The 14,800-nt window shown below is 46.5% G+C and overlaps 1 protein-coding gene across 2 annotated transcripts in view; it reads left to right on the top strand.

Annotated features, from left to right (window-relative positions):
* Positions 1 to 14,800, top strand: part of RSU1 (Ras suppressor protein 1) — a 994,395-nt gene that overhangs the window by 819,126 nt on the left and 160,469 nt on the right. The window lies entirely within an intron of this gene.

Below are 14,800 nucleotides of genomic sequence, written 5' to 3' on the forward strand. Positions count from 1 at the left end.
GGGGCCTGATGTGTTCAAATAACAAAGTTCCTTTAACCAAATTAAAGTTAATTTCCAAAGTTCGCTAGGTGACAGGCTCCCTCTTCTGGGCGCTGACCCTTCTCAATTGTAATCCAAAAGTTCAGAGAGGGTGATTGTTTCACCCCTGGGTTCCCCCCTCTTCTGGGCTGAACCTTCTCAATTGTAATCCAAAAGTTCAGTTCCTTTTCTTAAAGGTTGGATGATAGCTTCACCCCTGGATCTCCCTCTGCCGGGTTTGGACCTCTCTTAACTGCTAGTACTTGGGTGATAGCTTCGTCTCTGGCATCCTTCCTTTGGGTTTACTCATGCCGTCTCTTTAACTTCTGCTCTCACTTTTCTCAATGTCGGAGTGACAACTTTTCACCCTTGGATCCCCCTCTGCCGGGCTCCGACCCCTCTCGATTCTTAGCCTCCCTTCACCAGGTTTACTATGGCTCTCGAGCAGGGTGATAATTACTCGCCCCTCTTTACTTTCAATGTTCTCTTGCTGTGGGTTTCACTTCCCTTTCTTTCACTGTGCTTGTAGATCAGCCATTTGATTGTACAGGGATTTTGTTTGACCCTCTGTATGACCACTTTGACCTACTTTGCTGGCCTTCCTATGGCCATCTGGTACTTGTAGTTTATCTCATACGGGGCTCGACCAGAGTCTTTTGAGTTAGCACCCACGAGGGGCTGGTTTCCCTCTGCAGCTCCCCTTCACACTGCTTACAATCTATCCACAGTTCATCAGCTTTGGTTCAAAAACGTGCAACTCTGCTATTCTCATTAAACACAGCCCGGTTCTTATCGGTTTCCCTCTCGACTCACCAGCTGTGATGAACTGCTTGGCTTTTAGCTTCTCTGGAGTCAAGGCCGATACCACGGGCGCAGGAGCTTCCCTCGGTCCTGCTTATCGGCATAGGCTTGCCCGGTGTACCATTGACATCTGCTGCAGGACACTATTGTTTGCGGTCTTAGGCTCTCTTCCATGAAGGTTCCATGAAGGTTCCGTGGGCATGGGCTGAAAAGTGTAAGGTCACTTCTTTCCTTGCCACCCTCTCGATTCCTACCGCCTTTCTCCTTCTTTTGAACTGCCGCGCGATAGCCGTCTCGTTGTGTACTCTCCTACTCCACCTTTTATCTCTGTGGGGAAAAGGAAGGGTCATCCGGTGTGTGTGATTTGAGTCCATTGCCTGAGTTTGCTCGACCCTCCTATGGGGACATATCAGGTAAACAGGTTTTACATCAGTCCATTGTCTTGGGTGGGAAAAAGTATTCATATCGGAAAAGAATAATTAGGAGTATTCAAATGGAGACCGGTGAAACAATGATTCTGAGAGTGATGCCTTTTGGGTGTAACCGAGTTTGGGACATTAGAGGATTGATTATTTACAGAGGGGTGGTTGGATTTCGGCCTGAGAGATCTAACAGGAGGAAGGGAGGTAGATGCAATACAACCCATGAAAGCCTCAGATATCTTTCCCTTCTCTCCTTCTCTTGCACAATACCGCGACCCACCTGGGATATTCCCCCAAGCATAACAACGGGTTCCCCAACCCAGGTGATCCTCCCCCACTGGTCCACCCCCAGGAACTGGATCCAACAGCGATGGCCTTACAAGGTCTTACGAGGAGAATACCCTCAGGTTTCTCACAAGGGAGAAGCACTAAAAGCGGGTTCAGCAGTGTTGTTACTGAAAGAGGGCAATGGCAGCACACACTCATACAGTGTCTCCTTTCAAACTGACTTGGTGTAGTGTTGTAGGCATTTCATGACGTTGGAGTGAAGTGGTGTAGTCGGACCAATAATGAGGCAATGTCACATAAGTAGAAAAGCCACAAAGAAACTTGCTGCAACAATAATTTTCCATAGCAAATGTCAGCTGTTAAATGTTTTGAATATCAAACCACATTGAACCTCAACAGTGCCACAGAATTCATCATGTTACCAAAGTTGCAGGGGAAAACAACTCTGGTTACCATCTGATCATGTTTTTTTCACTTGCACAGAGAATTCTTCACTACACATGCCAGAATCAAGCCTTGCCCACATCGATGCATGGAGTATGTGATAAAGATAAGTGAGCTTGGAAGAAAGAAAAGGTTATTTGTTCTGGAAGGAGTTCTAGATCGCAATAACAAACAAGCAGAATTATTGTTATCATGCACAGTGGGCTGCCCTCAAAAGTGCTATTTTGGGAAACTATCTGCAAGACTAAGTAGATTGTGAAAATGCTGTCTTAAATGACAGACTAATAAATCATGTTGCTTAAAGTAGGTGGTTCAAATATTTTCACTTTTCTATTTAAATGTGAACCTATTTGTAGTATGGGCACTTTGAATGAAACATATCGATAGTCCCCTTCCTACCCAGAGTGAAAATCTTTTTGTTTTCGCACTATGAGATGGTAGTCTTTCTTCTCAGAAGGTGGATACAGCATTGGGGCCTGGCTTTATACCTTTTGATCGTTTTAGGCATACTCCTGATATGTGAGTACCTTTTTAGTAATTGTTTTTGATAGTGCCACTGTGTACAAGGAGGGGGATCGGGATTCCCCTTATAGGTAATGAGAATTTCTCTATTAGACTTGTTATCAAAAATCTATGCCAGGGTTGTACAAAAGAAACACAAGAAATGAGAGCGATAGTGTGAAGAATATCATCTATCATTTTGTTCAGGCTGGGTTTAGGAAAGGAACATCTATGATGGATCAGTCTTTTTCACTTTCATAAATACTCCCCAAAAATATTTTCTTGAAAAATGAGTACATTCGCCACAGGTACTGGGTCCACTTTCACTCATCCTGGGTAACCCTGACTTCAAGCCTGAAATGAGGAGCAGGAAATGTATGAATTGAGATACAGGAGGGGCAGAAGGAATTATGAGGGGTGAGCCCCATATTCAAGTAAGGAAAAGAAAGATCTGGTTATTCACAGCTACGTCACTGGGCCTCTCATCCCAATATGAATGTCAAAACTACGAGAGTCCTTAAGGGACTGGAACTTACCTACTATTTGTATTGCATTGCATCTTTATGGCGCTTTACGCTAAAGCGCTGAACAAACTGATAATAGTACAATAAATGCTAAGATTAATGGATAAGAACATCACAATCAAGCGGACAGAAAATGTTGCTTTAATCATATTTTGAAGAGAGGGACTTCAGTAAAACTAAGGGCTTGAGGGATAGGGTTCCAGTATTTTGGAGCAAGTTAAGAAAAGGACCGCAAATGAGAGGGTTTACAGGGGGAATGGGGGAACAGAAAGAAAATATTGAAACTGAGACCTAAGAGAGTGCAAGGTGTGTAGAGAAACAAGAGAAGACAGATAAGCACGGGCAAGACCAGAGAGACATTTGAAGACAATACAAAGAAAATGTTAGCTCAAACAGGAGTCGAAAGAGCCAATGAAGGGAGAGTAGAGTGGGGGAAATAAATTCACGAGGAATCTGATGGAGAAGGAGAGATGGATAGAAGAATTGTAGATTGAACGCAGAGGATCAAGTCTATACCCTGGCCAACCAAAAAGAGAGGAGCAGTAGAAAAGACAAGAGAAGTCAGCAAAGACTTGGTAGCTGGAGTGGTAAAAAACAGACTGGATGTACAAATATTATAAACCCGATAGTGACAGGACCGAGCAGAGATGAGCATAGAGAAAGACAGAGGAGTCAAAGATCGCACCCAAGTTACGGGCACAGGATCAAGGAGCAATAGAAGGGGGGGGGGGAGAAAGAGGAGGAATAGTGGAGGCAGGAAAGAAGATAACATCTGTTTTTGAGGGGTTCAGATAGAGATAATGGGTTACAAGACTGGATGGCAAGAAGGCAGGAGGAGAGAGTAGATTGAAGTTCATGGGTGAAAGAGAAGATGGATAGTAAACTCTGTGAGTCGTCAGCACAAAGATGAGACGCTGAAAGAAGAAATTATAGAAGCAAGAGGAATGGTATAGTGGGAAAAGAGAAGAGGACGAAGGACAGAGCCTTGAGGAACCCATAGGTAAGAAGGAAGGTAGAGGAACATTGATTAAGTCAAGAGACAGAAAAAGTGCAGGCAGAAAGATAGGAACCAAACCTTTGTAAGAAAGAACCCTGAAAACCAAGGCGATGGAGAGAGGAAAGGAGAAAAGTGTGCTCAACTGTGTCGAAAGCAGCAGAAAGGTCCACCTTACCTCGTGTGACTAGCCAACGCAAATGTATCTACCTCGTTTCGACCCTCAGGAACTCTTGCCTTTATATGATGAAATGGAAGTAGTAGTACATCAGGTCAATGTACCCAACCATTCCTTGTAATTAAACAAGTGGGGCAAGGTTGTGTTTTAGCTCCATTGTTGTTTTCCTTGTACATTAATGAGCTAGATTGTTGTGATTAGAGGCTAATGCTCCATCTCTTGGAGGTTGCAAATCCAGTATGCATCTATTTGAGGACAATGTGTTTACCACCTAGAGAAATAAAGTAACTGAAGTAATTTCAATTACTCAATTTTGAGTGTTCCTTTGGTAAATCCCACCATCTCTTAAAAGAATACTCAAAGAAAATGGAGTAATTGTTACTTCATTTTTCTAGGAATGTACACAGTGAGATATTATTTTACTCTCAGAATACTTCTGTAATTGATCATTACACAAAGAAGGAATTGGGTATATAAATAACTTGGGTACTATTCTATAAAATCTATGATTCCAGAAGTGCATACACTTCTTAAATATATGTTAATTTCTGAGTATGTCCGGTCAGTTTACATACCCTGCATACTCAGTACTATCACTAATAAAAAAGGCTGGGGTTGAATCTATTCACCTTTAGAGTATCATTCCCCTCAAAAGCCATTTCAGTTGTATGTTTATTAGAGAAAAGGAAAAGGCCTAACTTTCCCTATGTTATCAGGTGTCCCTATCTAACATAAATATCTAAGGTGCTAGTCAGTCGTCAGTGAATGTCTAACAAAATCTGTCAACAGCCCAAAACTAAACCTAACTGACCCTACCACTATAATAAAAATTAAAGATCAGAGAATGACTCCCTTGTTCTGTGACTTGTTTTGCTTCTCGCAAAGTTTTACTTCAATAGTTAATTTTCATGTAGTCTCTGGTGACTTTTCTGATTAGTTCATACAATTCGTACAAGACTTTGTTTGGCTTCTCCTTCCTTTGGTTATTTCCCTTTTGGGTTCTATTACTTTCTTCTTGATTTTCTTTACACAGATTTGTTATATTCTCTTCCTGTGATAAACTGATCAACCATTAATCAGTCTCTGCTTCCATTTTGCTTTCCTGGGCTTTACTGATGTAAAACAGTGTGTTCCAATTTTGATTCTTATTCCCTTGTTGAGGTTCCACTATTTGGATTCTTTTATCTTGACTGAGACGAGGAAGATTGGTTTCATAACAATTTTTTCAAGTACTCCTTTTGGTTTAAGTATCAGTCTCTTATCTTGGTTTAAGCACCACAATTCCTTTATTGGGACTGAGATGAGGGTGATTAGTCCTATTACAATTCTCATTGTTTTCGTGGTTTAATTATCACAGTCTCTTTATTTTGACTGGGACGAATATGATTAGTCCCATAACAGTGTTCTAGTGCCCTCCAGGGTCTCCCGTTATGCGTGTTACTTGGGAGTTCTGGTGAAAAGTCACCAGGCCTTCTTGTGGTTCGGGGACTCTTCTATGTATCATTAGCTTCCTCTGTTTTTGTGTCTCAAGGATTCTTTTCTCGTCCAGTTGTTCACAACTTAGCTTCTGTGCTTTGATCTTCACAGTGGTTTCGGCGTTAGTTGGGGGTCGCCTGGTCCACTACAAGTCGTTTGTGGTCACGCCACCACCTTTGATATCGCCTTCTCTCTCTAGGACCCAGGACTCTACGATTCCGATTGTTCCTCTGGCTCTCTTCCATGTAAGATGCTGCACATATATTTCGGTTTAGGGTTCCTTCTCTGCTCCACGTTAGACGCTCGGTGTCTCGTTCAGTTTTGGCCTCCTCATCTAAATGCTGCACATCTTCCGTTTCTGCCTTCTCAGCAAGACGCTGCACATCTGGTGCTCTCTCTGCTTTCCCATCAAGACACTGCATCTGTTTCATCTCCTACAACCCGCAGCTCTGCCTTTTTGTAGCTTGCAAGCTTTCGCTGTTTCCAATCTCCTCCCTTGTTATGTGTGACATATGCTTGGGACTTCCCGGGTGCACGTCTAGGTCTTCCTATATCGCTCTTGTTTGGCCTCCTCGTCCCAGTGGAACGGGATACTTTATTTAAAGAGATATTTACAATTTCTGAATGACAATAGCAGATACTGGTTTCTTCTTCATATATGTTCCTATAGGAGATGTTTTCAGAGATACTCTTGTGAGGGTTTTGGGGGAGTTCCTCATCGGAACGAGAGTCCTTGTCCCCAAAGGGAGAGTTTCTTCCGGTGAGGTCCCACTTGCCTTTACCCCCTAGTGAGTGTATTGTGGGGCAGGGCTCCCTTTAGGGACAAGGGGCACATTTCTGTGATTTGTCACAGCACTCTCTTCAGGACTGGTTAAATTCTCCCCCCTCAGTAGCAGGTGGGCATCAGTCAGCAAGATGGGGTCAGCTTCCCTCCAAAGCCTGGTCTCCCTTTTTCTCTTCTGTATTGGGTCTGTCTGCTGTCCTTTCCACTGAGGAAGTCATGGGACTTGAACTCCAGGGAGGCCTCTCCTGCAGAATTCTGCTAATAATCAAATGCATGGTTCAAAAGGAAAGCAATCTATTCCATTCTCCATTCTCTTACCAATTTTCCTTTCTTTACTTTTTCCACTCCATCAACAATCCAGTAAGGGAGTGGATGTGGGTGAGTGACTTTGCCAAAATCTATGGGTGTTAACCTTTATAGAGCAGAAACCACTCCTATTTAAAGGTGTGTATCATTTATCTAATCTAATTGGACATTTTTTGTGACTAGACAGTGTTCCAAAAGTGCCACCATGCTAAACTAACCCCTCTGTACTCATTGAGCATATCAATGAGGGTGGCAGGATGATCGGAGTAACTTCCAAACCCAGTTTCCCTCCCTTTTGATGTGATGTCTTCTTGGAAATTTATACAGTAAACACTTGTTACTTTCTAAAACATGTTCCTCACACGTGATCAAGTTACTAATCATTTCATCAGGATACTCACACTTAGGCGAATCAAATAATGCGATGTTCGTGTCGGAATGACATATGGTGGCATGTTTTAGATTTTGTTTTACTCTCTGATACTTTTATTTTAAAACAATATTTTGAGACATGGGCGATAGCATTTATGAATCACGGGCACACAACATTTCTGCATGAAATAACCACATTTGCCTAATTTACATAATGAAATAAACATACAAAATATAATTCTACATTCAGCAGATAGAGCTGTTCACTCGAACATTTCTTTGAAGAAACTTAGCTCTTTAGGAACTTCTGTGCAAAAGTTGCAAGTGATAGTGATTACCAATGCAAAATTCAAACATTTAAAAAAATGTTAAAAAAAGTTTGTGTGCAAAATATTACATGGCATCTCCAGTTCATCTGGCCAGCAACAGAACATCTGGTATCTGTTCCTTTTGGAGCTCAGTGCTGGGGCCTTTATGACCCACAGAGTGCTTGTCATCATGGCAAACGCTCTTTGAAATACAGAGTTGGCAGGGCCATTTACAATTCAGTTCCACCCACATGAATGATTCCAGGATCTGGCTGTCCCTTGTGTGAGACATATTGTCTCCAAAGGTGCAATGTTTCTTTCCCCCTAGAAGATGGGGAATTGAAAGGGGACTGCTGCAGTGAACCTAGTTGTATATTTAGGGCATTTGTGTTCAGAGAGTGTGGCAGATGGAAGTTGTAAATGGATAGCCTTTCTATTTGATACCTAGGCATTTCCAAGCAAAGTCATAAGGTTTTATGGTGACTTTCTAAGGCCATTGTTCATACTTTTCTATTTGAAAAGCAAGCCATCACCCTTGCTGTAGAGTTTTGGGGGATGCATGTCATTTGGCTGTCCAGTCAGTGTTTCATTCTGGTTGCTTTCATTCACAATTGCAGCCTGTAAAGTCACATGTTTTGCCCATTATGTAGTTGTCACCTGAAACAACATTATAGCTTTTTCTTTATGATCAAAGTCCTACCCAAGACACAGTTTTGATGTTTCATTAGGTTTCTTTCGAGGGCAACGGGTCCTCCGACGTATTCCAAATCTATGACAGTAATCACCACAGCTGTGCTGCTTCAGAAAATCTTTCGGCGTCCTGCGTCAATGACATTAATACGCTGTCCTCGAGGGCCTCCGTCAAGCCGATGTTATAAGTAGGATGCACGACGCCTGTAGCCTCAGTTCTGTTTTTTCCGCAAACGTGTTCGCTTCAGAGATCTCGGCCCCCCTCGGTTCTTCTGAGTTCTGTTCTTTCGGTTCTTCGAACCTGTTCGCTGTGAAGATTTCCATGATGTCTTCGTCTTCTTCCACCCCGCAGCCGGGTTTTAAGAAGTGTCGGGACTGCGGGTCCAAGATGTTGACGGATTCGCACGACGCCTGTCTCTGGTGCCTCGGGGAGGAACACGACACGGATGACTGTGTAGACTGCCAGTCGCTTACATCAAAGGTCTTGCGGGAGCGTAAGAAGCTTTCTGTAGGTAAGGTGGCCAAGCCCCGGAAGTCTAGATCCACTGGGGTTTTGACGGACGATTCGAGGGGCGACTCGCCGCATCGTCGGTGTAAGTCCGGGGGTTATCGGTCCAGGAGTAGGTCCCGCAATTCCTCTGCCTCTTCGAGGCACTCGCGGAAGCGCCGGCATTGGTCGCCTTCCCTGTCCTTGTCCGAGGACTCCGCCCGTCGGCGGGTAGTTTGTCCCAACAAGCATTCCACTCCTGTGGAATGGGATTAAATTTGGCAGGAGATGCCGCTCTAGACATGCCTGTTCCAGGTTCCTGTCCTCGACGCCCTCAAGACCATCGGAGCCTGTGAGGTCTTCCAAGAAGACATCAACGCCTTCAGCGCAGAGGTCGTCGAAGGACTCTCTCGAGGCTCCACCTCCGAGGAAGCCATCGGCGCCCAGGCTGTCGAAGGACATGCTCGGGGCTTCGCCCTCAAGGACTGTGTCGAAGTTGTCGGCGCCACGCTCGACGTCGCCGCCGATTCCATCAACATCCTCGACGACTTTGGAGGCTGCTTTGTCGGAGGTACCCCGTGGCACGGTGGAACCCCCTAGAAAGGCTCTGGCCAAGGCTCAAAATGTCTGTCCCTTTTTCTGTGCCCTCATTCCAGCCTCTGGATTATATTTTTGAGGTGGATGAGGGGTCTGAGGAAGGTATGGTTCCTGAGGAGGTACCTGACGAGATTTTGTCTGGTCATAGCCAGATTGAAGAACTGCATCAGTCGTTGCACGACGCCAGTGGTCTGGACACCTCTCCGGAGGTGGAGTTCTGTAGGCCTGAGCCTGGCACCCATGCCGAGTCCTCGTACCGGCGCCTTATGTCGAGGGTCACGGAATACTTGGGGTGGTCGGTGCCACAAGTGGATTTTCTGCAGGATGACCTGACGGATATCCTCGACCAAGGTCCGCCAACTGACCCGGTACTGACCTTCCATATAGCCTTGCAGAGAAGGGTGGCAGCAACCTGGACTGCTCCGGAGAGTTTCCCGGCAGTGAGGAAGTCTTTGCTGCGAAAATACCGCCCAGCCAGTAGCGACCCATGCTACTTTACCACGCACCCCACTCCAGAGAGTTTGGTGGTGCAGGCGGCTATGGCCCCAGCAAAGCAGGTGTCGTACCCTTCCATCTCTCCTGATAGGGACGACAAGCGTTTTGATGGCTGGGCGAAGAAAGTGTTTTCTTCAGGGGGCATGGCTTTACAGGCAGCCAACTCTGTGTGTGCCTTGTCACATTTCACGCACACTCTGTGGAACTGTATTTCATTAGCGGCTGAACATATTCCTGAAGGGGAGGAACAGGATGGTTTTCTTGCTATTGTGCAGGATGGCAAGGATGCCATGTGTGAGTCTGTTCAGTCGGGTCTGGATATGGCAGATTGTGTCAGCCGGTCCATGGCGGCGAGCACCGTAATACGAAGGTTTGTGTGGTTGCGGAAGTCGGGGTTTGCTCCGGATGTGCAAGCCCAGCTCCTCAACATGTCCTTTGATGGTGAACATCTTTTGGCAGCAGGGCTGACGAGAGCCTTGAAAGGTTGCAAACCTCCAAAGCTGCAGCAAAGTCGTTGAGCGCTGCAGTTCGCCAACCTCCGCCTTTTTGTCCTAGGGGACATCAATGGTGGGGAGGTTCCTTTTGATATTGTTCATATTTTGGTAAATCGAGAGGAGCTGCAAGTCAAAGGGGCCACCGTAGGAGTACCAGAGGTGGAAAATAGGGTACTCGCTGTGCCATAGCCACTCGGGCAGTTGCCTCTTTGCCCTCAGGTACTGCCGCAGCCGCTTCAGCTCAGTCATGAGGCCATGTCCCATGGTTCGCCGGTTGGGGGAAGGCTGGCGCAGCATCTTCTAGAGTGGCGTGCCATTACTTCAGATGTGTGGGTTCTGGAGATCAAAGCCCGTGGCTGTCTTCCTTTCCGGCAGAGGCCTCACGACAATCCACCAGGGAATCTCTCTTTGAAGAGTCCGGATCCGCTCCTTGCGCAGGAAATACAATCCTTGCTGGAGAAAGGCGCTATAGAACTGGTGCCTGTAGCGGAGAGGATCAAGGGATGGTATTCCCCTTATTTTTTGATTTCAAAGAAAGACGGGGGATTGAGACCCATAATGGACTTGCACGGTTTGAACAAGATCCTCAGGAAGGACAAGTTCAAGATGGTTACTCTTTCTCAAGTCCTCCAGGCCCTTCAACTTCAGGACTGGTTGGTGTCTCTCGACCTCAAGGACGCTTATTTTCATGTGCCCATCCATCCAAAGCACAAGAAGTACCTGAGGTTCGCGGTTGGCGACTCGCACTTTCAGTTTCGGGTCCTGCCGTTCGGATTGACCTCCGCCCCGAGAGTTTTCACCAAGCTCATGGTGGTTGTGGCAGCGCATCTCAGGAAAGGGGGGATTTACGTCTACCCCTACCTGGACGATTGGTTGATCAGGGCGCACTCTCCCGAGCATGTCCTGGATCATCTGTCTGTCACCTGCCACTCCCTTCACAAGCTGGGCTTCTCCCTCAACTTAAAGAAGTCTCACTTGACGCCAACTCAGCGGCTCCAGTACATCGGAGCAGTGCTCGACACACCCCTGGGGCAGTGTTTTCCCCCCCCCAGGTGAGGGCTCATCACATTCAGCAGATGGTGCACAAGTTTCAGCATGCCCAGAGTCTCCCGGCGTTCGAGTTATTGAGGTTGCTCAGCCTCATGGCATCCTGCATTCTTCTGGTGCCAGAGGCCAGGTTGCGGATGAGATCTCTGGAATGGGCCCTCAAGATGCAGTGATCAAGGTCCTCTGGCAGGATGTCGGACCCCGTTCAGGTGCTGCCCAGGACCTCCTGTGGTGGGCCGTCGAAGGCAATCTGATAAGGGGGCTCCATTTTGGCTGCCCTGGCCGGAGGTGACGATCGTGACAGACGCGTCCCTCACAGGATGGGGAGCTCATGCCATCGAACTGACAGCGGTCGTTGGTCTCCGTCGGAGTCCAGACTCCATATCAATTTGTTGGAGCTGAGGGCCGTCAGGCTTGTCCTGAAGGCTTTTCTGCCGACTGGGCGAGGGAAGAATGTCCTGATTCTGACGGACAACACAGTGGCCATGCACTACCTCAACAAAAAGGGGGGGGCAGGGTCACTCCCTCTGTGCACGGAGGCGACGCAGCTCTGGTTCTGGGCCATCCAGCAGGAAATTTCGATCTCGGCAGTTCATCTTGCCAGAGATGAAAACGAGACGGCGGACACTCTGAGCAGGCAGAGCGCGATCTCTCAAGAGTGGGAGCTGGCTCAGGAGATTCTCCTGGAGATCTTCGCCCTTTGGGGGACCACACAAGTGGATCTCTTCGTCTCCAGTGTCAACCCGAAGTACGAGAAGTTCTGCTCGGGGAATTTCCTCCAAGAGGAGCCTTAGGGGACGCGTTCGTGGTGGAGTGGTCCTTCCCAATGCTGTACGCGTTTCCTCCAGTCCCCCTCATCCTGCAAGTGCTGCGGAGGTTATGGAGGTTCGGTTCCCGGATGATCCTCATTGCTCCAGCATGGGCCCGGAGAACGTGGTACCCGGACCTTCTCGACTTGAGCATCTGCCTTCCAGGTCATCTTCCCTACCGAGACGATCTGCTCTCACGGGAGGGGGGTCAGGTTCTCCATGAAGAGGTCAGATCCCTCAACCTTCACGCTTGGCTTCTGAAAGGTTGAGGTATAAGGATTGGGATCTCCCTGAAGACGTGATGGAGGTGTTGCTTTCAGCCAGACGGCCTGCAACCAAGTCCCTGTACCGTTGCCATTGGAGAAAGTTCTGCGACTGGTGCAGGGTTAAGAATGTTTATCCTTTTTCATGTGACATTCCTGTGGTTCTGTCTTTTTTGCTTTCGTTAGCCCACAAGAGCCTGCAAGTGGGGTACCATTAAAGGTTACCTGGCGGCGCTGTCCATATTTAAGCGCTCGTCTGAGGAGTGTTCTTATTTCAAGATTCCTTTCATTTCTCAGTTTCTTTTGAGACTGTTAACCCTTAAAACTGTGTTTTTAGTTACGGTCACTTCCGCTCGCAGAGTGAATGAGTTACAGGCACTTTCTGTTAAGCCACCCTTCACAGTGTTTCATAAGGAGAGTCTTGTCCTTAGAGTTCGTCCTTCCTTTCTTCCGAAGGTTGTCTCGGAATTTCATTTAAGCCAGAAGGTCATTCTTCCGACATTTTATCCTCCTCTGCATCCTGGCAAGGAAGAGGAGAGGCTCCATAGGTTGGATCCTAGGAGAGCGTTAAGTTTCTACATTTCACGCATGTCCCGGGTCAGAGTGGACGATCAGCTCTTTATAGGTTACGCTGCAAAGGCGTTTGGGACAAGCTGTTACTAAGAAGATTTAGTCTAGATGGATTATTTTGGCAATTTCTGAATGTTACCGCTTGGCGAGTAAGGACCCTCCGGTAGGTTTACGGGCCCATTCTACTAGGGGTATGGCTGCCTCTACTGCCCTGCAGAGGGGTGTTCCTATTTGTAACATCTGTGAAGCAGCAACATGGGATCTGGTCCATACTTTTGTAAGACACTACTCCCTAGATTCTATCCATGGGCAAGATCTGCCCTTTGGCAAGGCGGTCCTTTAATCTGCATTTTAATTGGGCATTCTAAATTTCTATATTCTAAATTCTTTTCCCTCCTCCATACGTTGGTACTGCTTTGGGAGTCTGTCATAGATATGGAATACGTCGGAGGACCCAAACCCCTCGAAGAACAAGTTACTTTCTTACCTGGTAACGTTCTTTCGATGGGATGGTCCAACAACGTATTCCATATCGCTCCCTCCCTACCTGCCCCGCTACAGAATTTCTTATGCGATTGCAGCTTGCGTTTCCGCAAGGCTTTCTGTGGTCATACTGGCAGAAGATTGGTGCCACACGTTCTGGGAAAAAAACTATAACTGAGGCCACGGGAGTCGTGCGTCCTACTTATAACATCCGGTGACGTCGGTTCGACGGAGGCCCTCGAGGACAGCGTATCGATGTCATCGACGCAGGACGCAGACGCCGAAAGATTTTCTGAAGCAGCACAGCTGTGGTGATTACTGTCATAGATATGCAATACGTCGTCGGACCATCCCATTGAAAGAACGTTACCAGGTAAGAAAGTAACTTTTTCTTCTAGAAAGCTGTTTCACAGTCCTGCAAAGGAAAATATATACAATGCAAGGCCCAATTCTGTTTTTTCTCTCCTATCAAATTCTGTGTTTTTCATATCGGATAAGAGATTGCTGAATCTTTCTGAAAATATTTGTTTTCGTCCTTTGTCTTTTACTTTGGACATATATTCTGATTATAGGTGGACTGCTAACATTGCACATGTCTTCCAAGTTACTTTTTGAAATGCGTAATGTAAGCAGCAGCTCACACAAACAACCATGGTTATCCCTAAAATCCCTATAACAAAAAAAGGAAGAGACTGTGCCGAACCTACCGGCTACGTTTCGTCCTGTCTCTCCTCCCATACCACTCTAAAGTGCTTGAAAGCGTTGTGTTCAACCGTCTTACGCATATATTAGACAGCCACAACCTTCAAAACCCCCTACAAGCAGGTTTCCACTCATGTGACTCCACAGAAACTGCTCTCTAATGAATGAATGTCCCAACTTCATCAGCTCTGCCAAGCACTCCCACCTGTCTTCTATCCTAATTCTCGTTGACATATCTGCTGCCTTTGGCACTATCAAACACTCTGATCTCCTTAATACTCTTTCTTCTTTGGATTCGCAACCAAGCCCTTGCCTGGATTGAATCCTACCTGGCATCTCGCAAGTGCTCGGCCTCCTCGAGCAACAACACCTCTCAACTCGCTCCTCTAACTGCTGGTGTTCCATAATGCTGTTTCTCGGGTCCTCTCTGTACATTCAACACCTGTGCTACCTTAGGTACTTATCTCCTCCTTTGGGTTCTTGTACCAACTCTTCGCAGATGACGCACATATATTCTCTTTTCCATCTGATCTCTCTATCAAAATTTCGAACTGGCTCCCTGCCATTAAATATTGAATGGCTTCGCACTCTGATGTTAAACTCTACCAAAACAGAAGTTCTCTTCTTCCCTGCCAAATACTCTCTCTCATCTCTTCCCCTCCCTATCCAGTTCCCACCTGACACTGTCCCCTACTCTTCTTCAGCTAGAAATCTCAGCGGCATCTATGTCCCTTCTCTACTTTCATC

This window comes from Ambystoma mexicanum, chromosome 2q (genome assembly GCF_040938575.1).
Source record: "Ambystoma mexicanum isolate Mex_15411 chromosome 2q, UKY_AmexF1_1, whole genome shotgun sequence".
Taxonomy (NCBI): domain Eukaryota; kingdom Metazoa; phylum Chordata; class Amphibia; order Caudata; family Ambystomatidae; genus Ambystoma; species Ambystoma mexicanum.